This window comes from Oryctolagus cuniculus, chromosome 7 (genome assembly GCF_964237555.1).
Source record: "Oryctolagus cuniculus chromosome 7, mOryCun1.1, whole genome shotgun sequence".
NCBI classification, from domain to species: domain Eukaryota; kingdom Metazoa; phylum Chordata; class Mammalia; order Lagomorpha; family Leporidae; genus Oryctolagus; species Oryctolagus cuniculus.
The window spans coordinates 104,931,266-104,955,343 of NC_091438.1; the positions used below are offsets into that span (position 1 = coordinate 104,931,266).

Consider the following 24,078-nt stretch of genomic DNA (forward strand, 5'->3'; position numbering starts at 1 on the left):
AGTGGCCGGCTGACTCAGGGGGCCGCCCAGTCCTCAGAGGAGATGCAGAGAATTAGCCGAGTTTAATAAATAGAGCATCCAGAAAAAGCTGGTTGTAAAGGGTGTGGGGCTAGGAAGAGAAGTGTGCAAGGAAGCCGGCTCCATTGTCCTGGTGTGTGCGGTGTGGCTGCTGACTGATATGGGGAAGCGAGGCCCCCGAAGGCTCTTCTTGGAAGTGCCCAGGACCCTCCTTGCCCCGTTTCTCCTCTGCTTCCACTTCCTTCTGGTTTTGCAGAGTTGCTGAACTTCATCGTTTCTGTTTATCTCTAGAAACTGGTGTAGTCCCATGGCTTCCTGTGTTTGTGCCCCCGGCACTCCCAGGGGACTTAGACTGTTTCAGTTCTCGGCAGTCCCAGGCAGAACACCCCTTGCTAGCTTTGGTCCTGGTTTCCCACTCTGTCCAGGCCTTCAGGGATGGTCGTGTTTGGGAGGGGGACACCACAGTGGAACAGAGTTCCCAAGGAATATTTGATGCTGGTTAAAATGTTCATGTCTTGAACAGCTGTTTGTGCAAGGGTTATGACACTGCTTGAATGCCCACATCCTGTATCACAGACTTCCTGGGTTTGCTACTGATTCCAGCTGCCTGCTGATGTGCACCTGGGAGAGAGTTGGTTTCAACCTGGCCCAGCCCTGGCTGTTGCAGGCATTTTGGAGAGTGAACCAGAGGATGAAATATTTCCCTCTCCCTCTCTCTCTCTCTCTCTGTCTCTCTTTCTCTCTCTTCCTTTTGAATAAAATGAAAATAAATTTTCTAAAAAAGTAAGATGTTCACACCCCATATCAAAACACTTGGGTTTGATACCCTGCCCTGGCTAGTCCTGCTAATGCAGTCTGTAGTAGGCAGTGGTGATGACGTAAGTGACTGAGTTCCTACCATCCATGTGAGAGCTCTGGATTGAGTTCCTGGCTCCTGGCTCCTGGCTCCTGGCTGCAGCCTGGCCTAGTACTGACCATGGCAAACATTTGGGGAGTGAACAAGCAAATAGGAGCATGCTTGCTCTTTCTTTTTTTTCAAGTGTATAGTTTTTTTAAAAAAGTAATACCACGAATTCACAATTACTAAAGGTATTAAGGAATAAGGGTAAGCACTAAATCAAATATTGGAGTAAAACCCAAGAATCAAGGTGATGTAATAATAGAAATAGAGACCATTGATTCACAGCTGGCTTAAATGCTATTTAAGGAAAATACCATTCTGTGATTAAGTGAGGGTGTCTGGCCTTATACTTTCATTTTTCACTGACCTATTTTGCAGGTACTTATGAACACTAGGCCAGTGCCTGCATGGTGCTTGATGCCATGGGATATACAGAGAAGTATAACACATAGGACCTGCTCTCAAGAGAGCCAGATACAAGAAAAGTTAAATTAGGACAAAGAAACAAAAGTAAGAGAGAGTATTATTAGCTATCAATTATGAAAGTGCTCGGTGTCCCCATGAGGGAGTCTCCCTGTAGGCTGGAGGGATCACAGAGGACTCACGGAGAAGAAGGGCCTCAAAGGGACCTTGATCAGTAGGTAAGATCGGAAAGGAAAAAGTGGATTCTCATGCTTGGTGATTTACTGGGGTTTCATTCTAGAAACCAAACTCAATAAATAGTAATCTCAAGTTCGAATCAATTATGGCAAATACCAAGTGTTGTTCCTTTTCCCCTCTGATAGTCCATTTACACTGAAACCTTTATTTATTTGAGAGGCAGAGTTACAGAGAGAGAGGGAGAGACAGAGAGAAAGGTCTTCCATTCTCTGGTTCACTCCCCAAATGGCTGCAACGGCTGGAGCTGCACCAATCCAGAGCCAGGAGCCAGGAGCTTCTTCTGGGTCTCCCACGTGGGTGCAGGGGCTTAAGCACTTCAGCCATCTTCTACTGCTTTCCTAGGCCATTAGCAGAAAGCTGGATAGGAAGAGGAGGAGCTGGGACACACATCAGTGCCTATATGGGTTGCTGGCACCACAGGCCAAGGCTTAGCCTACTACACCACAGTGCCGGCCCCAATCCTTTCCATCTTCCAAAACTTTCAGTGAGAGGAAGATGAGAAGACTCCATGATGAACATCTGGGTTCAGGTCCTGGGGCTGATTATTCAGGTGTGGTGTGTTTCAGGTGCTCTCCTTGTCATGGTTCAGATCTAGAAGGTGGGTCCTGCGTCCTAGAGAACAAGGGTATAGGTTTGGGGTGCATTCAGCTTCCAGTAATGGATTGCTTGATTAACAGTGGCTTTGTCCACACTTAATTATCTCACACAATGTATAGTTGCTATAGCTACCCATGTGTATCTTCAGGGCCCATGCGATTTCTTTCACCCTGCACCCTCCAGTGGGATTTCTTCACATGCCCATAGCTGGTTTACACGTGGGTCACAAGATGGTGGCTGCAGCTCTTCAAACAACTGTAGTCCAAGCAGGAAGAAAGGGAGAGGAGTGAAGGACATGCTTCTTGTGAGCTCTGTGTTTCCACCTAGGAAGAAAGTCTTTGCCAGAAGCACCTTACACATCTCCCCTGAAATCTCACTGGGTGGAATGGAGTCATATGCCTAATACTGGCCAATTACTGGCAAAAGCTTAAGCCAATCATGATTTTTCCTTGACCTGGTTAGACCTTGGCCAGCTTCCATGGCATGAAAGGATCTCCACTTAGTATTGGAATAAAACTAGAGTTCTCTTTGACAGATAAGGGAGTAGGGATAGTGAACGAATAGGCAGTGAACAATGTCTGCTCATCTGGGTCTCCCGCTGGCTGCCGGCAGTTCCTGAGCTTGGCCTCCACTATTTCTCCTAATTTCTCCCCATTTCTTGAAAATTACTGTTCCTGTGTAGTAGACCTGACTTACAAAAGGAAGGCTACTCAAAATTCCAGTCAGTAAACATTTATTCAGGGAAAATCCCTTGGTTATGCCCATATATTGGTGAATGAAAGTACTTTTACATGGTTTATATTTTTAAAATGTTTAAGTTAGATACCAGTTTTATGGTTCCTTTCCTGAACTAATCTGGTTAAAAATTAACCTACAAACTTTTAGTTTGCTTCAGCTAAGGAGTCTTCTTATACTATTTTTAATGTAACATTTTATTTTATTTCGAGATACCGTATTTTTAATTTACATTATAATCAAAGGCTTAGTGGCTCCAGCTTCCTAAATTACTGCTGCTATTTTTCATTTTTTGCCTGAATTCCTTTAGGATTGAAATCTAGAGGGCAGGGTTCAATGTCGTAAACAAGTTTTTGTGTGGAGCTCCAGAACTGGGCAGTCCAATACAGTAACCAGTGGTCACATGTGGCTCTTGAATTTTTGAAATGTGGTTAATGAGACAGAGAAACTGAATTTTAATTTTATTAAATTGTAATTAAACTTAAAATTTGATTCGGTTATTGGAAAACTCAAAGTACTTTTGAGATATGTTATTAATATTAAATATATCCAGGATTCTGGAAACTTAGCATGGAAAAAAAGAATGTAAAAAAAATCTCTTAAGTAATTTCTTATATTGATTATATGAGGAAATGTAATGAGGCAATGTATTTTAAACATCCTGATTTAAATAGAATATAATATTACAATTACAGAGAGAGAGGGAGAGAGTGAGAGATCTTTCATCCACTGGTTCACTCTCCAAATGGCCGCAACTGTTGGAGCTGGGCCAATCAGAAGCCAGGAGCCAGGAGCTTCTTCCGGGTCTCCCACGTGGGTGCAGGGGCCCAAGTAGCTGGGCCATCCTCCCCTGCTTTCCCAGGCCTTTAGCAGGGAGCTGGATCAGAAGTGGAGCAGCGGTACTTGAACTGCTGCTTATATAGGATGCTGGCATCACAGGCAGAGGCTTAACCTACTACCTACAACACTGGCACTAGCCCCATCTTTTAGGTTTTTTTAAGGTAGCTACTTGAGAATTATAAAGTATATGTGCGTTTTGCATTATATTTCCTGTTGGACTGCACTGCTCTAGTACGTAATGGTACTCACATGTTTGTTAACGACGACCAAGATCATTCAGAAAGACTCTGCGTCTCAGAAAGACTGGGTCTCAGATTCCCTTGATTTCCATATCTTCTCTCTTTTCACCATTCCTTATAGCTCCTCTATTCCCTGCTGTGTTTCCTGGCTGTACTCTCATATTCACCTGTCGGACAGAAACTTTCCTCACGGGTATGACCTTTACACACTCTAAGGAGAGGGAGGAACATCTGCATTGAGAGCCTAGAAAGGCAGCTGCCTATGGAACGTGGAGCCCCTCTGATGGGGAGAGGTGAGTGATGTAGGGTACCAAATCTGAGGACTCTTTTGTTTCATATTTTGGCTTTTCTGGTTGTGCTTTCTGAGCTCTCCAGTCAGCTCATTGAATGTGCTTGTTTGGAAAATTTTCCTTTCATGAAAAGGGCAGTTTTACACTTCTGGGCAAATTTCTTGCTATCCCTAGGGCTCCAGTGACACAAAGCAGACAAGAGCAACGTAGGCAGTATGAGCACAACTGGAAGAAGGCCCAGAAATGATGACCACCCACGCTGCTTGCCAGAGAAGCTCTGCATTCCCTGGCTCTGTGCGGCTGCTTTGTTAGACTCCGCACTGAAGGATTTGCTCTAGCCCTGCTGAGACCACTCCCCAGACTGCAAGAATTACAGAGCAGTGCTTCTCGCCGCTTTCCATGAAGCATGCAGAGGCCGTCCAGGCCTGTGAATCATGCGCTGCAGAGAAGGCAATGTAATTTCACATTCCCAATTTTAGATTCCCATGTTCAAGCTGAAAGTGCCTTATTTTTGAAGAAGTTCATTCAGTAGACATCCATTCACCAAATATTTATTGAATACCTACTCTAAGCCAGACAGTATAACGTGCCAGGATAAAACAATACATGCTGATTTATTGGTCAGAACAATACATAAATTACTTACTTACATGAACAATTAATAAGTAGCATGGTTATTTATCTCAACTATCAAAGGCAAAAGGAGACACAGGCAACTTTTTCTCATTGAAACATAGATTTTATTTGGTAAAAACTAAACATTATAACACTGATTATAAAGAATAATTATTTTGCAATGACATTTCTTTGTAAGTCTTAAAAACAAATGAAAACAACAAAATAACTAGGTCTTACATTGTCGTGTAATAGGCTAAGCCTCTGCTTGCCACAGTACACTGGCATCCCATGTTGGAGTGCAGGTTCAAGTCCTGGCTGCTCCTCTTCTGGGCTAGCTGCTTGTTAACGCACCTGAGAGGGCAGCAGAAGATGACAGTAGACTGGGGTTTCTGGCTCCCGACTTCCTCCTGGTTTAACCCTGGGTGTTGTGGCTATCTGGGGAGTGAATCCACAGCTGGAAGATCTCTTTCACTCTCTCTGTCTCCCCCTCTCCCTCCCTTTGTCACTCTGCCTTTAAAATAAATTAAATAAATATTTTAAAATGTCAAAATTTGGGGGGCTGGCACTGTGGCACAGTGAATTAAAGCCCTGGCCTGCAGTGCCCGCATCCCATATGGGCTCAGGTTCAAGTCTCAGCTGCTCCACTTCCAATCCAACTCTCTGTTATGGCCTGGGAAAACAGTGGAGGATGCCCCAAGTCCTTGGGCCCCTGCACCCATGTGAGAGACCCAGAAGAAGTTCCTGGCTCCTGGCTTTGGATCAGCACAGCTCCAGCAGTTGTGGCCATCTGGGGAGTGAAACAATGGATGAAAGAATCAGAGCTGGCACTGTAACCTAGGCACTCCAATATGAAATGTGAGTGTCGGGGGGGGGGTGCCTTAATTGCTGTGTCAAATGCCTTCCAGGGGGTGTGGCACAGTGGGTTAAATCGCTGCTTGCAATCTGGCAGCCCATATCTAAGTGCTGGTTTGAGTCCTGTTTGCTCTGCTTCGGAGCCAGCTCTCGGCTAATGTGCCTGGGAAAGCAGCAGAAGAGGGCCCACAAGCTTGGGCCCCAGCCATCCACATGGGAGATCTGGATGGAGTTCCAGGCTCTTGGCTTCAGCCTGTCCTAACCTGAGCTGTTGTGGCTACTGGGGAGTGAACCAGTGGATGGAAGATCTTGCTCTGTCTCACCATCTCTCTCTGTCACTCTGCTTTTCAAATAAATAAATAAATGTTAAAACTTCCATGAATATAAATAAAAAAAAACAATAACAAATGCCTGCCCTGTATTCACCTTTGAATCCCTCAGAACTGCTAGAAAATTGTTTTAAGCATTGCAGATGCTCAATAAATTTGTGAATGAAATTATTTTTCTCAGGCTCCTGGAAGCTCACCTGCACCCTTGCTGTATTCCTTCCTTTCTTCTTCAGCCCTCATATTTCCTGAGTTAGAAGACTTTGCTTGTAATTTCTGCATCTTTACTGATTTATGGTCTTATGGTCAGGTGTCTGTTCAGCAATGGAGTCAGAAAGACATGGCCCCACAGCTTGGCTCCGCTTGAAACAATGCTTGAAACAGTGGTTTATGTGACATTCACTATCATTTTGTGTGCCTATGGGGTCAATTTTTTTTTAAAGAGATTTATTTATTTATTTGAAAGGCAATTTACAGAAAGAGACCTTCTATCTGCTGGTTGACTCCCCCCAGTTGGCTACAATAATCAGAGCTGAGCCAAACTGAAGCCAGGAGCCTGGAGTTCCATCCAGATTTCCCACATGGATGGCAGGGCCTTAGTACTTGGGCCATCTTCCACGGCTTTCACAGGAGCATTAGCAGGTGTCTGGGTAGGAAGTAGAATAGCCGGGACTTGAATCGTTGCTCATATGGGATGCTGGTGTCGCAGGCAGCAGCTTAACCTGCTGCGCTGCAATGCCAGCCCCTTGAATCAATTTTTGTATTCCGCAAGGTGTTGGCTGGGGTCCCTCACATGGTTGCACACTAGGCTAGGGTTTGAGTGACCAAGGAGATTTCACTCATATGCCTCAATTAGGATAGCTGGCTGGCTGGACATTCTCTCCTAGTGTCTGAATAAAGGGAGTCCCTTTCTTTGTGTGTCCTTTCTCTCTCTCAACAGACTTATTCAGACTTCTTAACATGGCAACCAGCTTTCAAGAGAGCAAAAATTGAAATGGCCAGTGCTCTTAAAATGTAAGTCAGAAAAGGGCACAGTACCACTTCCAGACCATCCTTCTGTTAGATGTAGCCACGGACCAGCCAAGACTCACCGGAAGGGAGATGGATTCTTGGTGGGAGGAGGAGCTCACACATCCTGAGCTGGGATGAGGTGGTGGTCACATTTGCAGACAACCCTTCCCTGAGCCTCCCAGTACCCATCTATAAAACCAAAAGTAATAGCAGTAGCTATCTTTAAAAGATCACAGTGAAGATGAAATGTGGTCATGTGTGTGAGATGTGTTCTAACCATAATCCCAGTTATTATGTTGTTGCTGTTTTATTCCAATCAGGGTAGAAGTTGTTTAGGTTCGTTTTGAAATTCTCTTCCCTTCCTTTATTCAGTAAGATCAACACCACAGAGAGTCCAGGAATCAGCACAAAAATCTCACCCCTCCCTGGCCCAAGCCAGGGCTGCCCTCCAGAGAATACTGAGGGCTTTGGGGTCTTGGCACTTGTGCCCCACTGCCTTCTGGAGGTGTAGCTCTTGGGGTGAAATGTTTTCCCATCTTTGGGGTCTGTCGCTCTCCCTCTTCGTGGAGGAACGACACTAAGTCCTGCCTAGGCTTCATATCCAAGTCACGGCACCATTATGTCGCTCCCCCTCTTCGTGGAGGAACGACACTAAACCCTGCCTAGGCTTCATATCCGAGTCACGGCACCATTATGTCGTTCCTCCACGAAGAGGGGGAACGACAGGGGTCCACTTCTGAAATCTGAGAGTTTTCTTCAATTTGCTTTTGTGCAACCAGCGTTTTACTTCTTGGGAAATCTTATTGCCTTCTCTCTTTGGACTTGGAGATTTCATCATGTACTTTCATGTTAACAAAATAAAAAATAAAACGCAGAGGGTAGAAAGATCACAAAATGCACTCACCTCCTAACTTAGATATTCAAACAAAAAGGTAGATTCCGTGTTAATCTGGCCTTCTTCAGCAAATTGCATCCATTGGTGAGTGGGAGGAAAGATCTGCTCAAGAGTCAATCTGATTTAAAGAACAGTCTAATTTGATGGTTTAAACAGCTCCTTTTAGGGTTGGGCACTTGGCCATGTCCCAGATCAGAGGGCCTGAGTTAGATTCCTGACTCATGCTCCTGATTCCCACTTCTTGCTAATGCACATGCCGGGAGATAGTGGTGATGACTAAAGTAAATGGGTTCCTGTCACCATGTGGGAGACCTGCATTGAGTTCCTAGCTCCCAGCATCCTCCTGGCCCAGCCCCAGCTGTTATGGGCATTTGGGAAGTGAACTAGCATATGGGAGTGCTCTCTCTCTCTCTCTTGCTGTCTCTAAAATAAATAAGTAAATAATTCCTTGTGGATGTTATGCCATGTGTCTTTGATAATGCTCAGATAGCCTTTGCTGCTTCCTGGTTTCCTTCATAAGGTGGCATGTAGGTGTAAGGGGCATGCTATGGCTCTGTTACTTCCTACATAAATGGCAGAGTCAGAGTCTTTGGCTGCGTGTCTTCTCCTTACTTTGGTCTCCTTGCTGGTGTCCACCTGCTTGCTGCTTGTCCTACAGGCATTGGTGGCTGAAGTTCCAGGCTGGCAACCACTCATTTCATCTCTCTGGCATTGAGCAACATTTTTAACGGTATTCTTGCCTGATTCAACTTCAACTTGTTTCCTGAGACGGCTGTAGCCACCCTGTGGCCTGGACAAGGTTTCCCAGCTAGACTAACCCAGACAGTCAACCCCGGTCCTCTCATGGGAACAATCTCACCCCAACACAGCAATCCTTCTGACGTTCTCCATGGCCCACTTCTTAGCCCCTGTGGGTTCAGCCTCCCTCTGGCATCCCCTCATCATTGCAAAGTTTATGCTTTGACAAATGCCTTAGTGAGCATATTGTATCCATCTGGTGTTTTCCAGCTATAGAGGAACGGCATTGTGGGATTTTTGGATTTACATGTTTTATATTTTATGATAGTCTTTTTTTTTAAAGATTATTTATTTATTTGAGAGGCAGAGTTACAGACACAGAGAAGGAAAAGACACGCAGAGAGAGACAGAGGTCTACACCTGCTGATTCATTCCCCAAATGGCTGCAACAGGTGCTGGAGCTATGGCCAATCCGAAACCAGGAGCCAGGAGCTTCTTCCATGTCTCCCATGTGGGTACAGGAGCCCTAGCACTTGCCTTCCTCTGTTTTCCCAGGCCATTAGGGCCATTAGCAGAGAACTGGATCAGAAAAGGAGCAGCCAGGACACAAACCAGCATCCATATGGGATGGCTGTGTAGCAGGCAGAGGCTTAACCTACTATGCCACAGTGCCGGCCCCAAGATAGTCTTTTATTTACCTTCAACGTCACTGTTAAAAATTCATGCTCTATTTCCTCTCACTCTTGCTAATTCTGGGGATTATGAAACTTTATCATTTACTGGTCTGATGGTAGTTTAAAGTGCATTTGGTATCATTAAGCATTTTTTCCTATATTTATTGACTACTCTGTGAACAACCTGTTCATATATGATTCCTGTTCTAAAATATTTTCTTTGGGCCCTTTTTTGCCTTATAAATTTATATATTTTAGCATCTTAGCTGGCCCAGACTGCCATAACAAAATACCATAGACCGAGTGGTTTCAACAATGGCTTAAGCTGTTCTTAGGGGCTAGGAGACCAAGGTCAAGGTGCCTGTAGGATCAGTGATCGGTGTAGGTTCTCTCCTTGGGTTCTAGACGATGCCTTCTTGCTGTGTCCACATGTGGCCTTTTCTCAGTGTGTGAAAGGAGAGAGACACAGGGAGACTGAGGGGAAAGGAGGTGGAGAAATTGATTCCTGTTTTATAAGGCCACAAATCCTATGGGATTAGGATCCACCTAATCCTAAATATAATCACGTGGAGGGTTTGGCCTTTAACTTGTGAGTCTGTGGGAGGACACAACTCACTCCATAGCACTGGGGTTCTCTTCTTTTACCTGTTACATGTGTTTGTGTATGTATGTGTTTGTATGTATACATACATACTTACCTATATATACATGCAAGTAAACAATTAAAGCATAACTTTTAATTTGGTTAACAATATCTTTTGTCATAGATAAATTTTTAGTTTCCATGGGACAAATTTGTTCATTTTTTTCTTTATGGCTTTTTGTTTTTTAAGACTTGTTTAAGGCCTTCTGTATAATTAAGGCCATAAACCTATTATTCTTCTATTATTTATTTTTTTTTTTGACAGGCAGAGTGGACAGTGAGAGAGAGAGACAGAGAGAAAGGTCTTCTTTTGCTGTTGGTTCACCCTCCATTGGCTGCTGCGGCCGTCATGCTGCGGCCAGTGCACCGCGCTGATCCAATGGCAGGAGCCAGGTGCTTCTCCTGGTCTCCCATGAGGTGCAGGGCCCAAGCACTTGGGCCATCTTCCACTGCACTCCCAGGCCACAGCAGAGAGCTGGCCTGGAAGAGGGGCAACCGGGACAGAATCCAGCGCCCTGACTGGGACTAGAACCTGGTGTGCCGGCGCCGCAAAGCGGAGGATTAGTCTTTTGACTAATCCAGCCTATTCTATTATTATTCTTATGCCATTAAGCCTTCGAACCTGATGTCTTTAGCATAGGCTGCAGTTATTTGTAACTAATAGTTAAATCTTTATTTTAACTGACAGTTCAATTTTTATTTTTTAACTATAATTTCAAAGTTTAAAAAATGGTTTCTAGTTTATTAACATTCTCTGCTTCTTGGACAAATTGTGGTTATTTATATTTTCTTGGCAAATCATCCTTTTCATCTGGATTTCAAATTCCTTGACATAAACTTGTGCATAAGGTTCCTTTTACAAGTTATCCTTTACAGCGTCCGCTTAATTTTTCCTGCCTGATGTTGTCTAGTAAGCATTTTCTTTCTTATTAATAATCCTAGCCAAATAATTTACCTTAAAAAAGCAAGCCTGTGCTTCCATTGATCAATTTTGCTGAGTTTTCTCCCTGCCTGTTTTCTTAATTTCTGCTTCTATAGTCATTAATTCATCCTTACTATTTCCTGGCTTTATTTGTTGTTCTTTTCAACCTTTTTATATTTTGGTGAATAAACACAAGGCTAGAGTTTTCTTCTGAAACGTGTTTTGACAGCATCCCATTGGTTTTCATGTGTGTTGTTTTCATTGTGGTCCATTTCCAAGCAGTTTACTTCCTTTTCAAACCAAGAGATCTATTTTTGTATTTCAGGACTATAGATTCTGTTTGGCTCTCCATTTATTAATTTATAAATGTATTGTGTTCTGGTCAATGAATGTGGCCTGTGCAATAACAATTTTTAAAAATGCATTGTTATTTCCTTTGGGCATAGAACAGAAGCAAATCCAGTGAAATTTCCATGTGTGTTTTTTAACTTTAGATATATTTTCCCTTCCAATGTTGTCATAATTTCTGTGATAGGTGGTAATTTAGCTGTATTTGATGTATCTCTATCATACGTTCATTTATTCTGCAGATAATTTTTGAGTGCCTAGATGCTCTGGGTTCTGTAGGCCTTGAGGGGACACAAAGGTGCAATGGGGGGATGTTTTTGGCCTGGTGGGGAAGATGCCTCATGCCAGATTAGAATGCCTGGGTTCAATGCCCTGCTCTGGTTCCTGACTCCAGCTTCCTGCTGATGTGGACTTTGGGATGCAGTGGTGATGGCTCAAGTAATTGGGTTCCTGTCACCCATGTGGGAGACCTGGATTGAATTCCTGGTTCCTACTTCAGCCTAGTCCAGTCCTGGACATTACAGGCGTTTTGGGTATCAGTTGGTGGATGGGAAGGCTCTCTTTCTCTCTCTCTCTCTCTCTCTCTCTCTCTCTGCCTCTCAAATAAATAAATTACTTAAAAAAGCAGTGATTAATAGTAGATAGGGTCTTGCCCTTATGAGTACACAGACTTGGGGAAGAAACAGATAAAAATCACATCATCCCATTAGTGAAACCATGGCTGAATAAAATACAATTGACTTTGTGAGTGCATATCACAAAGGAGGTGGACAATAACTCAGAAAAGGGCTAGAGAAGGGAGAGGAAGCACGTGGTGGGCAGAGCAGCACGTGGTGGGACCCCTGTAGAATGTAAACAAGGTGCTCTGGGTCTTGGAAGCAGGCCGGTGTGCAGCTTGGCTGCAACACCCAGAGCACAGTGTTCATGGTGCTGAGTAAAGCTGGGAAGGGTGTGTGTGTGTGTGTGTGTGTGTGTGTCTGAGAGAGAGAGAGAGAGATGCAGACCATATCAGGACACAGGAAGAATTTTTGTCTTCAAGAAAAGTGGGAAATCATTAAAAGGGCTCAGAGGTATTTTCAGGATCCTATTTATGATTTTAAAACATAACTTTAAGAGGAATTCTTAATGTTTGTTCAATGGAGGTTTTTTAATTCCTTGATGTTGTGCAAACAGAGGTCCTACTTCCTGTCTTGCTCCCTCCCTTTAATAAAGTTGAACTAAATGTACGAGACAATAATGACCCAGGGCACCTTCTGCCAATTACTCTGTGCCTTTGGAACCTAGTTTGCACTGGTGGTGAGTTATAGCAGCTACTTGCCTTTTTTTTTTTTTTTTTTTTTTTTTGAGTGCTTAGAAGGCATCCTGGCTCTGTGCTAGGTCCTAGACAAGTACTACAAGTATCTTTACAATAACCTCATGAGACAATCATATATGGCAATCCCCATGCCTGGCATCTCTTCCAAGGAGAACACTCCTGTCTAACACTCAGCTGAATGCAAGTTGCCCCCAAGTAGCTGTGATTTGCCTGATGTGATTATCTACACACATACCCCTTAGCAGGGAGTCCTGGACACCCCCCCCACCCCCACCCCAGCCCCCTGCTCCAACAGCAGCCAATCCATTGGCCAGCCAACAGTTTATAGGATATCTAAGACAGTTTATAAGCTATCTAAGCTTTGTCCAGATAGAGTCTTGCTTCTAGAAATGTCAAATTGGGATATGTTCATGCAGAAACTGAAAGTGGAAGATGAGAAGCCAGAGAAGCCATGATGGATGCAACGATTTAGGCAGGGGTAAGAGGAAGGGAGGAGGCGGCAGAAGCTGTGAGGTAGGTCAGCACCAGGAGAGGAACAACTTCACAGAGGAAAGAGATGCAGACACAAGGACTGCTGGGGACTGGAGAAAAGACCCACACATTCCTGTCCCAGAACCCAGTTCTAGTCTCGGAAGTGCCCCCTCCGAATGCTTCCTACTCTCAGCTTTGCAGGGTGCCTGCTTCCCTGGCCAGGGCCTCTCAGAGACTCCGCCCTGCCGCGTGCAGGCCAAGAAACAGACTCGAGGAGGCGAAGGGCGCCTACACTGCCACAGCCAATTGTCAGAGTAGACATTCAAACTCAATTCCACATGGCTCTAAAGCCATGTGTGCTACAGCAGTGGGCGTGGCCTGTGCAGAAGTCCTTGCTCAGGGGCGGTCCTTCAGCCTGGTGATTAGGATTCTGCTGTGGGACTCTGCATAGCTGGGTGCCTGGGTTTGCTCTCAACTGCAGCTCCTGCTGAAGTGCACCCTGGGAGGCAGCAGAGGATGACTCAAGTCGTTGAGTCCCTGCTACCCATGTGGGAGACCGGGATGGAGTTCCTGGCTCCTGACTTCAGCCTTCTGGCCATTGTGGGCATTCGGGGATCCAATCAGCAGATGGGAGTGCTGTCTTTCTCTGTCTCTCAAATAGAGTATTTTTAAAAAGAACTATCACACCCCCCACACACCCACACCCATACCACACCCACACCCACACCCATACCACACCCACAGCACTTGCTCAGAATTATAGGTTTTCCTTACCTTAAGCACAAACACCATGGGCACCCAACTTTCAAATCAACAGACAAGGCTGCCTGGCCTTCTTGGCCTGTTTCTGAAGTTTATGGTTCAGTGGTCTCTCACATGCGAGGAGAATTGCTTTAGAATGGACAGCACAAAACCAGTTTTTCCACCTGGTCAGCTCTCTGAGGGGGAGTGGCGGGGGGGCAGCCTGGCCACTACAGGAGTCAGGGCTGTAATTTCTCTTCCCAGAACTGGCTAGAGCCTTGCAGGTCTGAGACCTGATTGTTCATTCACTCAGGGAACGACCACGCAAGGGCTGAGTCATGCACAGGGAACTTGCTGCAGTCATGGGCAAGGCCATTGCTGTGGGTCAAGTTTCGGAGAGTGGAGGCTGGGCTCCCTCCTCGTGGTCTCTTTCTAGAGGTTCTTCCCCACAGAACAGTGGCCAGGGGTGGGTTCAGAACTAATGGAGCTGGTTCCTAGTAAAGTCTGAGGCCTCGTGCCCACAGAAAGAGCAAAGGTTTGGGGTCACAGTGTGCAGATCTCAAGTAGGTCGCCTCCACTATGACACAGCAGAAAGGCACTGAGGCTGAACACACACACTGACTCGTGCCGTGTGCGCGGGACCCCGACTGCCTCCCCTGACTTAGCCCAGGCCCTGTGTGAGGACAGAGGGGCTCCTTGTTCCTTCCCAGCGAGCTCACGTGTGTCCCATGCTAATTGCAGCTGAAGATAATTCCTTTCCTGACCTTTGCTCAATCACCTTTTACCTAATTCCCCGTGTTTATTCTATCAAGATGAGGTACAGCCATGACCCAGAAACTGTTCAGACCCACACGGGCGTGGCAAAGTAGGAAAGGCCCAGTGGGACACCATGATGTCCCCAACCGCCCGTCCAGTGGGGGTCAGCCGCCTGACAGCCTCAGAGTCCAAGGACCAAAGCCAGCCTTGAGGGGGCCCCTGGGTGTCACAGTAGCTCCTCACTCTTCTTTCCTTATCATGTGCCTGCCACGCTATTACTTGCTAAAACGTTTTTCTTGGAATAATCCACTTTTTCACTTAAATAACATTTTGTATATTGTAGTAAGTGCAAAATGAGAAACTTGGGGCCAGCACTGCAGTGAAGTAGATTAAGCATTTGCTTCTTTCGCCTGTTCCCCATAACAATTTGCTGGTTGGGGTCCCAGCTGCTCCACTGTTAATCCAGCTCCCTGCTAATGCATCCCGGGAAGCAGCGGAAGATGGCTCAAATACTTGAGTGTCTGCCACCCTTGTGGGGCCCCCAGGTGAAGTTCCAAGCTTCTGGCTTCAGCCTGGCCCAGACCTGGCTGTGGTGGACATTTGGGGAGTGAACCAGCAGATGGAAGATCTCTCTCTCACTGTCTTTCAAGTAAATGGGAATAAATAAACATTTAGGGAAAAAAGAAAAATATCAAAATAAAAAAAGAAGTTTTAAAATTACAAGATCTTTTAAAGGTTAATGGAAAATATGTATTATGAAACAATTGCATAGTTTCAATTTTTTTAAAAACAAAATAAACTTATGTTTTAATTCCATTATCCATGAACTTTTTGGAGCCTTCTTGTTGATTTGACTATTTAGGTAAAAATTGTTTGTCCAAGTTTCATCTCACATGGCAGCTCACTGCCGCCAAAGCCTGCCTGCCTGCCCTGGGTCTGGCTTGGGGTTGGAGCGCTTGGGCCTGACCTAGAGGCAGCCCTGTGTGTGGGTCCTGACTCGGTCATCTGGGGTTGGGAAGCTGCAGAGAGGTGACCCGCACCAGCTGGGCCTTGTTCCCTTCCCTGTCACCTGGGCATCACAGTAGCGTCTGCCCTGCAGGCATGTTGCAAAGGTTGGATGAAAAACTGCAAAGGAGAGTGCTTAGCTCAGGGCCTGGTACACAGTCTAACCCCACAGGTGCTGTTTGCTTCCTCCAGAGTTCGCCCTAGAAGTGTGTGTGTGGTTTCCAGACCATCCATCACAGCCTTTACTTGGGAAATGTGGTTTTTATTGGTAAGGCCAAAGTTCAGTTTGAAATAGAAGGCATCTAAGAAACACAGTGAAATGATATAATTATAGAAACTGTGCAAATTACATTGCTATTATTGCTAAGGACCAGAAACAGTCAACTAGAACAACAGTTCAAGGGGTTCAGTGAGCCAAGAGGAAATGTGCCTTCGTGAAGCACGTTCGGGCTGCCTCCTTAGCACAGCCCCTGGCCCCAGCCTCTCTCCGGAGAAATCCGCCTCTGGAGTCTTGGCAGCACAGGCTGGAAGCAAATCAGTGCATGGCAGCCCGGAGTCCAGAGTCCTCAGCCCCGCCTGGCACAGCCTCAGCTACAGGTCGGGCTCTGGTCACGCCCAGTTCCTGCCAGAGGCGTGGCTCTCTGCAGAGTCCCGAGGCTTCGCAGCCCGGCTGGTTGCTGGGTTGCTGTGGGCGTGCACTCCGTGGCCCATCTCCAGGCTGGCACCGCAGCTTCCACACATTCTGCCACAGGATTTTCCCAGGTGAAACTGCCTCCTTCCTGTGCAGCCTAGCACCAGAGACCTTTGCTCCTCTCATTGTAACCACTTCCCCTCTTTCCCAATGCCCAGCTTCCCTCTTCATGCTCGGAGCTCCTTCTGTGTTGCTAGGCCTGTCTTCCAGGGGCCTAATCTGCATTCACCCTCCTCCTCCCCCCCCCCTGCCCGAGCTCTCCTCTCTCCCCTCTCTCCTTTCCTCTATTCTCCTGCCTATCTCATTGTCTCTATCTTTTCTGTCTCTTCTGTCCTACCCTCTCCCTTTATCTCTTCTTTCCTTCACCAATGTTTGCTGAGCCCTTACACATGGCTAGATATTGTGCCAGGGGTTATAGTGGTAACAGGGATCCTTACCCTTATCGAACTGCTGGTCTAAAAAAGGAAGACTGACACTCACAAATAATTGCCAAATAATTATTTAATTGTGCCAACCGTAGTGTTATAAATAAGAGATCCAAGAGGTCCTGGTTCTACAGAACTCATTTGAAATTTTGCACATCTGAGTGTCATATCAAATGCACTAGATTTTTTTTTAAAGATTTATTTTATTTATTTGAAAGACAGAGTTACAGAGAGAAGTAGAGATAGAGAGAGGTCTTCCATCCGCTGGTTCACTCCCCCAGATGGCCGCAAAGGCTGGAGCTGCGCCAATCAGAAGCCAGGAGCCAGGAGCTTCTTCCAGTCTCCCACGTGGATGTCTGGGACCCAGGCATGTTAGCATGAAGCTGGACTGGAAGCAGAGCATCTGGGACTGAAATCAGTGCTGTGATAGGGGACACCAACATCACAAGTAGGGGACAGAGCCTACTATGCTACAACACCAGTTCCACAATTTGGGACTTTTTATTATATTTTGATTATATGTGAAACAGTGCATTATTGAAACTCATAAATATGATCAGTTATGAAAAGAAACTAGTCAAAAATGAGTGTAACTCTCTTTAGGAACAGAAAGGAGAAAACATCCAGAATGTATTTACCCTATCACGTTTTCAGATCAAGCTGAAAAATCATAAAGTATTGAAGTACAGGAGGAAAGAAATTGACAAATGGAACAAAACCCTCTGATTGGCTTAGTTTAGAGGTGGCAATAGGAGGTCAGAGTGGCAGCGTGTGTCTTCCAGACCCTCAGGAAGGTGTGTGGAAGCCACCATGGGCGAGGAGGCTGTGCCAGCTGATCAGACTTCATGCAGGGAGACAATGGCCTTGGGCTTGACCTGGATTTGACCTGGCTCTGTTAAGAATCTGCCCAACTTATTTGAAGAGCACGATTCATGCCAAAAAACTTGATCTCTTTTTTGGACAGAATTACCCTCATTGTTACTGTGTGCTGCACAAAAAGAAAAAAAAAATGTGCCAGAGATGCAGCCGCTCTGACTTTCTGGCTCAGGACACAAGCAGCCCTTTTCTGCCTTCCTTCCCACAGGGGAAGTGGACTGATGTGAGGGCTGGTGAGGTCGCCGTCAACACACTGAGTGCACCCCAATGAGCACGTCAGAGGGCAACAGAGACGGACGGACGCTCAACCCACTTTGGGACAAGTGATGATGGCTCAGTGTCCTAGCTCATAAACTCAGAATTTTATAGCTATAAAAAGCCAAGCTATAAAGTCCCAAAGTCTTGAACTTGTTCAACTCCATTGCTCCCAGAGTGAGAATGAGGTCGTGACACGGAAAATGACTTATTTAGGGAACGTAGCAGGCCAGGACTGCCTTACAAGGTGCCCTCTGCTACTTCCACTATCTCACGTGCTAAGCGCACAATCAATGGCAGCCGTTGTCACTACGACTTCTATATGCACTTCACACACCGTGTGCCAATTAAAATGGCCTTTTTCTACCAAGGAATTTAACTAACACTAACAAGTGTCAGTGCTGGCCCAGAGCCCAGGTGTTCTGACTCCCTCCAGTGCTAGTTCCCAGTCCTCATGCTGTCTGCCCTATGATCTCTGTATCATGAAGCTCTGAGCCTGGAGAGACCCTGCGATTGTGACGCGGGCGAATAGCTCTGCTGACTTTGTCTATGTAGCAGTGGTGTGCTGGGGGATGCTCCCCCGGGGACAGAACAAAAGATCTCTTCCAGATAAGCACTTTAATTTCTCTCTGGTGAGTACCTGACTGGTACTCAGAGGCCAGAGCCATCCTGCAGGAGATAATATTCCATTCAAGCCCCACCAACAGTGGGAAGACTTACCATGCCATCCAAAGATACCTGTCTACAAAATCTGGGGTGTATGGTAGCCCCTTAAAGTTACTGGCACGTGAGATCTTTGCAAAGAGAAGTACTGCTGGTGTGCCGTGTGACTTGGTAACAGGTGAAGAGTGCGTGACAGTTGGACTCGGTGGGAAACAGGCTGCCCGTGGTGCTTGAGCTGTTGAGATGTGCAGTGTTACAACTCCTCATGAAGTGGCAGGAATCGATGAAATTCAAACAATTAGAGATACAGCCAGAGATGGGGCTGGGCCGGAGCACGCTAGGGCTCTGTGCTGAGGAGGTCCATTTGTGTGGAGAGACTGCTGCTGTTGACCAGGTCACTGAGCTATGAACTCAACTGGAGAGGAAGTGCAGGTTTGAAACTATAGAGACTGATCCCCATTTCTGTGCTGGATAACCTTCGGCCCAGCGACTACATTCTCTGTTTTAGCAAGACTGATATTTATTCTGGGAGCTGGCAGATTGAAATTCGGAGATTGGAATTAGCTGTTATATATGACAGTCTCTCACCTGGGACTAAACTTGTTCAAGCAAAAAAACTGCTGATCCAAATGGCCCATGCAAAATTCTGGTTGCTACAGCTGCAGCTGGCCTGGGGCTCAACTTGAGCATAAGAATTATGTTTTACTCCCTCCTAAAAAACTGAAAAAGGAATAGATCCAATCACCCCCTCCCTCGCTGGCCCTGCAGATCGCCAGGGGAGCTGGTAGATTCAGCTCTCATGTTAAAGAAGGAAAGGTTACAACAATGAACCGGGGAGACTTCATTCATTAAAGGACATTTTGGAGAGGCCCGTGGAGCCTGTCAAGGCAGCCAGTCTCCACCCAACCGCAGGGCAGACTGAGACATTCACCTGCTGTCTCCCTGACACGGCGCTTTCTAATCTCATTGATGCTTTTGTTGACTTTCACGAGTTGCTGGGCAGTGTTTTGTCTGCAGTACGGATGGTTTTAAGTTTTCTGCAGAGTTGCTCCAGCGTATTCCAGTAAGTGTATGAGCGAGGTATGTTTTCTGCACAGCCCCTATCAACAAGAAGCAGCCTCCGGTCTGCTCGTCTCTGTTACGACTTGCCAGGTAGCGCAGCAGGAATGAGCCTCTGACCCTCGCTTGGTTACGCTGAGCCAGCAAATGGCCTTCATGTCTACATAAGAAAATTAAAGGACTCGTGGATCTTGAAGCTATCCATGATGTCTTGGCTCTTTACCTGTGGCTGAGCTACTGATTCATGGACATGTTTCCAGATGGCGGCCTGGTCTGCAACCTCCAGCAAGGACTAGATGGCATTACCCAACAAGGGGAAAACAACATCACCAAGCTGATTACAATTTCTGAGATGCAAGAACTGTTGAATTTTCTTTTATTTTTTTTTAAGATTCATTTGTTTATTTGAAAGGTGGAGTTACACATGCAGAGGCATATATGGAGAGAGGTCTTCCATCAACTGGTTCACTCCCCAAATGGCCGCAACAGTAAGAGCTAGGCTGATCCGAAGCCAGGAACCAGGAGCTTCTTCCAGGTCTCCCACATGAGTGCAGAGGCCTAGGGTCTTGGGCCATCTTCTACTGCTGAAGATGTATTAGAGCTGTATTAGAAGTAGAGCAGCCGGGACTCGAACCAGTGCCCATATGGGATGCTGGCACTGCAGGTTGGGGCTTTACCCATTACACCACAATGTCAGCCCCAAAGCTGTTGAAGTTGGAGACCTTGTCTCCAAGAAGCCAGTCATGTTTTTCAGGAACCTTGAAGGACTCGTGGCACCAAAGCTGTGGGAAGTAAAGCTGCTGAGCCCTCCAGCCCTAGTGCAGTAGGGGGGTGCCCTTGACCTCCAGACTGGTGCAGCAAGGGCTCTTCATTCCAGACATGCCGAGGCAGCTGGAGAAGGCAAGGTTGACACAACGAACTGAGGCTGGCAGAGAGAAAGTCGAGTGTGGGACTTAACACAAAAGGGACACGATGAAAGAAGGAACCTGATTCTGAGTGGTTTTGTGTTTTTTTTTTTTCTAATTTGCAAATAAAGTCTGTATTAAATCTTAAACAAAAAAGAGAGAGATTTGGGGAAGGAGCCAGGATGGGCAGAGCGAGTCCTTCTTACTTGTTGTCTCATCTTCATCCAACTCCTCTGCCTTTGGTGCAGGATTTGGAAGTTCCATGTTCCAGCAGAACTGTTTAGGTTGAGGGCTGTCAAGGAGATAAAATGAGCAAAAAGCCAGCAGGCTACAGAGAGGCCAGGGTGAGAAGCATGGACTTTGGTGTCAGAAAAACTGGTTTCAATCCTAGTTCTGTCCCATGTTTGTTATTGGCTTCTGGGAAGGTCACTTTAACCTCAGTGATATTTAGTTTCTTTGTTTGGAAGGTGAGGATAATCAGCCTGTCTCTTGGGATCGCTGTATTAGGAGTGATATATATAAAATGCCTCACCCAGAATAGGACGATGTGACAGAGCCTGTAGATTGGTCCACTCGGAACCTATTCTCAAATACCTCCTTTTCTTTCCTCACCTGGAAGGGGTGAAACAGGAGGTACTCAAACTTGCAGCTCCCCTCAGCTAGTGCTGGCCACCAAACCCAGTTATGGCCAACAAGATATGCTTAGAAACCAACTGTGAAGCTAGGGGTGGGGTAGCCATCTTGTAGTCATGAAGCAACAAGCATAAGGCTCGCAGGATAAGCAGAAACAGGATAGAAAGTGCTGGGTCCTTGCTGACGTCATTGAACCACTCTCAGTCTCAGGTTACCTGCCCAGTAATCCCTTGTGTGAGACAAGAACCTCCTGACTGGTGTTCGCCAGTGTTGATGGGTGTCTCTGCTACATGAGACAAGCACCATCAATAACAATAGCTACCATCATCACCACCATCCTCCTCCTCCTCCACCTCCTCCTCATCATCATGTCTGTTCTACAATTGCAATATCCTCTAGCTCAGTTTTAGATTGTATTACCTAATTGGGGAGCCAATTAAGATTTATTAGATGAACCTCTATGGTACATTTCCCAGGGAGTATTCCAAGAACACTGATGCTTCCAGATATTAATAGGTGTTCTGAGAAAAGAAAGTGCTTTATTGCCAAGTGAACAAATGATGGTACCTTCAAGTTGCTACTCTATTTGAGAGATGTTCCAAGTACACACCTGGGAGGAGAATTCGGAAGACTCCATTTCAGATCCTCAAGTACAACCAGTATCTTTCCAAAAATCAACGTGGCTGAGGACTCCTCATCATAGTCCTCCCTCTCCTGTCCTCTCACTGTGCCCACTCTCCCACCTTACAAAGGAAAGTGCAGCTCTCTCTGACCACACTCACCCTGCTGTACCACTCCCAGGGAGCAGTCCAGATATCTGTTTTCACTGGATTCTAATAACTGGGGAAGAAATCTCTGGCAAGTCATGCGGTTTCTAATTTTTGGCTTTCAACAGAATTGAACAACGTCCTAATTGAATTGTCAGTTGGTAGATCATTAAAAATATTAACAACTGTGTGAATTTTTCTTATCTCTCTGAAATGCTTTAGACTTGAATAACAATGCTATTAAATCTACTGCTTCCTGCTTATTTATGGGAACACATTTTCTCAAGGTCTGTGTCTGTAAAAAATAAGAAAGAGGAATAGGATGGTTGCTGTGCTGTCTCGTTCTATCAATAAACAATTCATTCATTCATGGATACAAGCAATCATCGAGAAAAAAAGTTATTCCTCTGTTAATAAGATTTCACCTAAACTGAGTGAATAATAATATAGTTCACAATCAAATAGCTTTAAAGAGAAATACATTTAGAGAACAAACTATTTTTAAAAATGGGATATGATGCTTAACAAAAAGCAAATAATACATGTTGTCAAAAGGCAGAGTAAGAAAAATAGGTAGTGCTAAGAAACACTGACGAAACTGTCCCAGCTGTCTTTTGTAGAACTGTATGCTTTCCCGGCCGGCGCCGAGGCTCACTAGGCTAATCCTCCACCTTGCGGCGCCGGCACACCGGCTTCTAGTCCCGGTCGGGGCGCCGGATTCTGTCCGGGTTGCCCCTCTTCCAGGCCAGCTCTCTGCTGTGGCCAGGGAGTGCAGTGGAGGATGGCCCACGTGCTTGGGCCCTGCACCCCATGGGAGACCAGGAGAAGCACCTGGCTCCTGCCATCGGATCAGCGCAGTGCGCCGGCCGCGGCGGCCATTGGAGGGTGAACCAACGGCAAAGGAAGCCCTTTCTCTCTGTCTCTCTCTCTCTCACTGTCCACTCTGCCTGTCAAGAAAAAAAAAAAAAAAAAAAAGAAGAAGAAGAACTGTATGCTTTGCTTTTATAAGATACATATGGTGGGGCCCAGCAGTTCTAGAAAGAGATGAAAAAAGGCAAAGAAGAACAATCAAAAATAATGAAGAGTTGATTTTATTGAAAATTCTGGATACATTTTAAGGCGGTCCATTTATTTAAAGATTTATGTTTCTGTCTAAGTGTAATAGGAAGTCGAATGGTGACCCAAGCGAGGCTTCCAAGAGAGCCCAACTTATGTAGGGAATATTCATGGGGGAATTAAAACTTTTTGGAAGGGATTATTTGTTTTAGTAAAGACTCTTTGGTGAACAAAATTACTGCTTAGATTTCTTCCACTATATAAAAGGCATAATGTGATAAAGTAAAATAAAATTTCAGGTTAAAATGGCATCACCACTCTTATGGGATGATCAAATCCCGTAGTTTGAAATAATTTTGTAGTTTGAAACAATTCTGATGATTGAAATCAATTCTTAGTTATTAATTTGATAGTGATAATTGACATTATTAACAAAATGTCAACGACCTCATTATTGACTAGTCATTAATTTCAAAATTAATAACTGAATAGATAGTCAAGTGTGAAACCTAGTTCTCAACTTTAAGCTGGAAAGTCTAAAATCTCTCCTAGTAGGGGTGTCAAGATGATCTAAAGACAGAAGAGATGTGGGAAAGACAGGAATGATTCACAGTAGGGATTTTTGACATCTGAAAATAAAGGAGTTAAGTGATTATAGCAGGAAAGTGGATCTCCTGCCTCACTCAAGAAGAACAAAAGACCCACTCTTAAGAAAAACAACACAAGGAACAAATTCGCTCAATTCCAGTTCATTCCAAAGCAACATATAAAGTGTTGGTTGCTGTGCTACCAAAAGCAAGATTCTTCCCTGTTGAACTTATCCCTCCTTCTTCCCTGCCTGGCTTGGTGTGAGTCCACAACCTGCACCCCTGTACAAGGCAACCCTAATCCAGAATCCTGGGACTCATGCTTGATTTCCTCTATATTTTCCTACTGTACTTCTCCGCTAGACACTGCTACTCCACAGTCCCCAAGCAGTTCCTGGGAGTACCTGTCTCCTAGCAAAGAGCTCCGTAAACATGGGTAGAATAAATAACCTCATTCAATATGATTGACCTCTTCCCTCAAGGAGTGCTCTGCCAAGAATGAGATGAACACAGCTTCTTTTCCTGTAGGCTGTTCTGGTGCTACTTCCTCCAGGAAGCCTTCCAGA

At 45.5% G+C, this 24,078-nt stretch overlaps 1 long non-coding RNA gene and 1 pseudogene across 1 annotated transcript in view; both read left to right on the forward strand.

Moving 5' to 3' along the window:
* The window catches only part of LOC138850416 (uncharacterized), a 67,810-nt gene that overhangs the window by 42,269 nt on the left and 1,463 nt on the right, over nucleotides 1-24,078 (forward strand). The window lies entirely within an intron of this gene.
* LOC100349673 (ATP-dependent RNA helicase SUPV3L1, mitochondrial pseudogene) lies at nucleotides 14,647-19,973 on the forward strand (annotated as a pseudogene).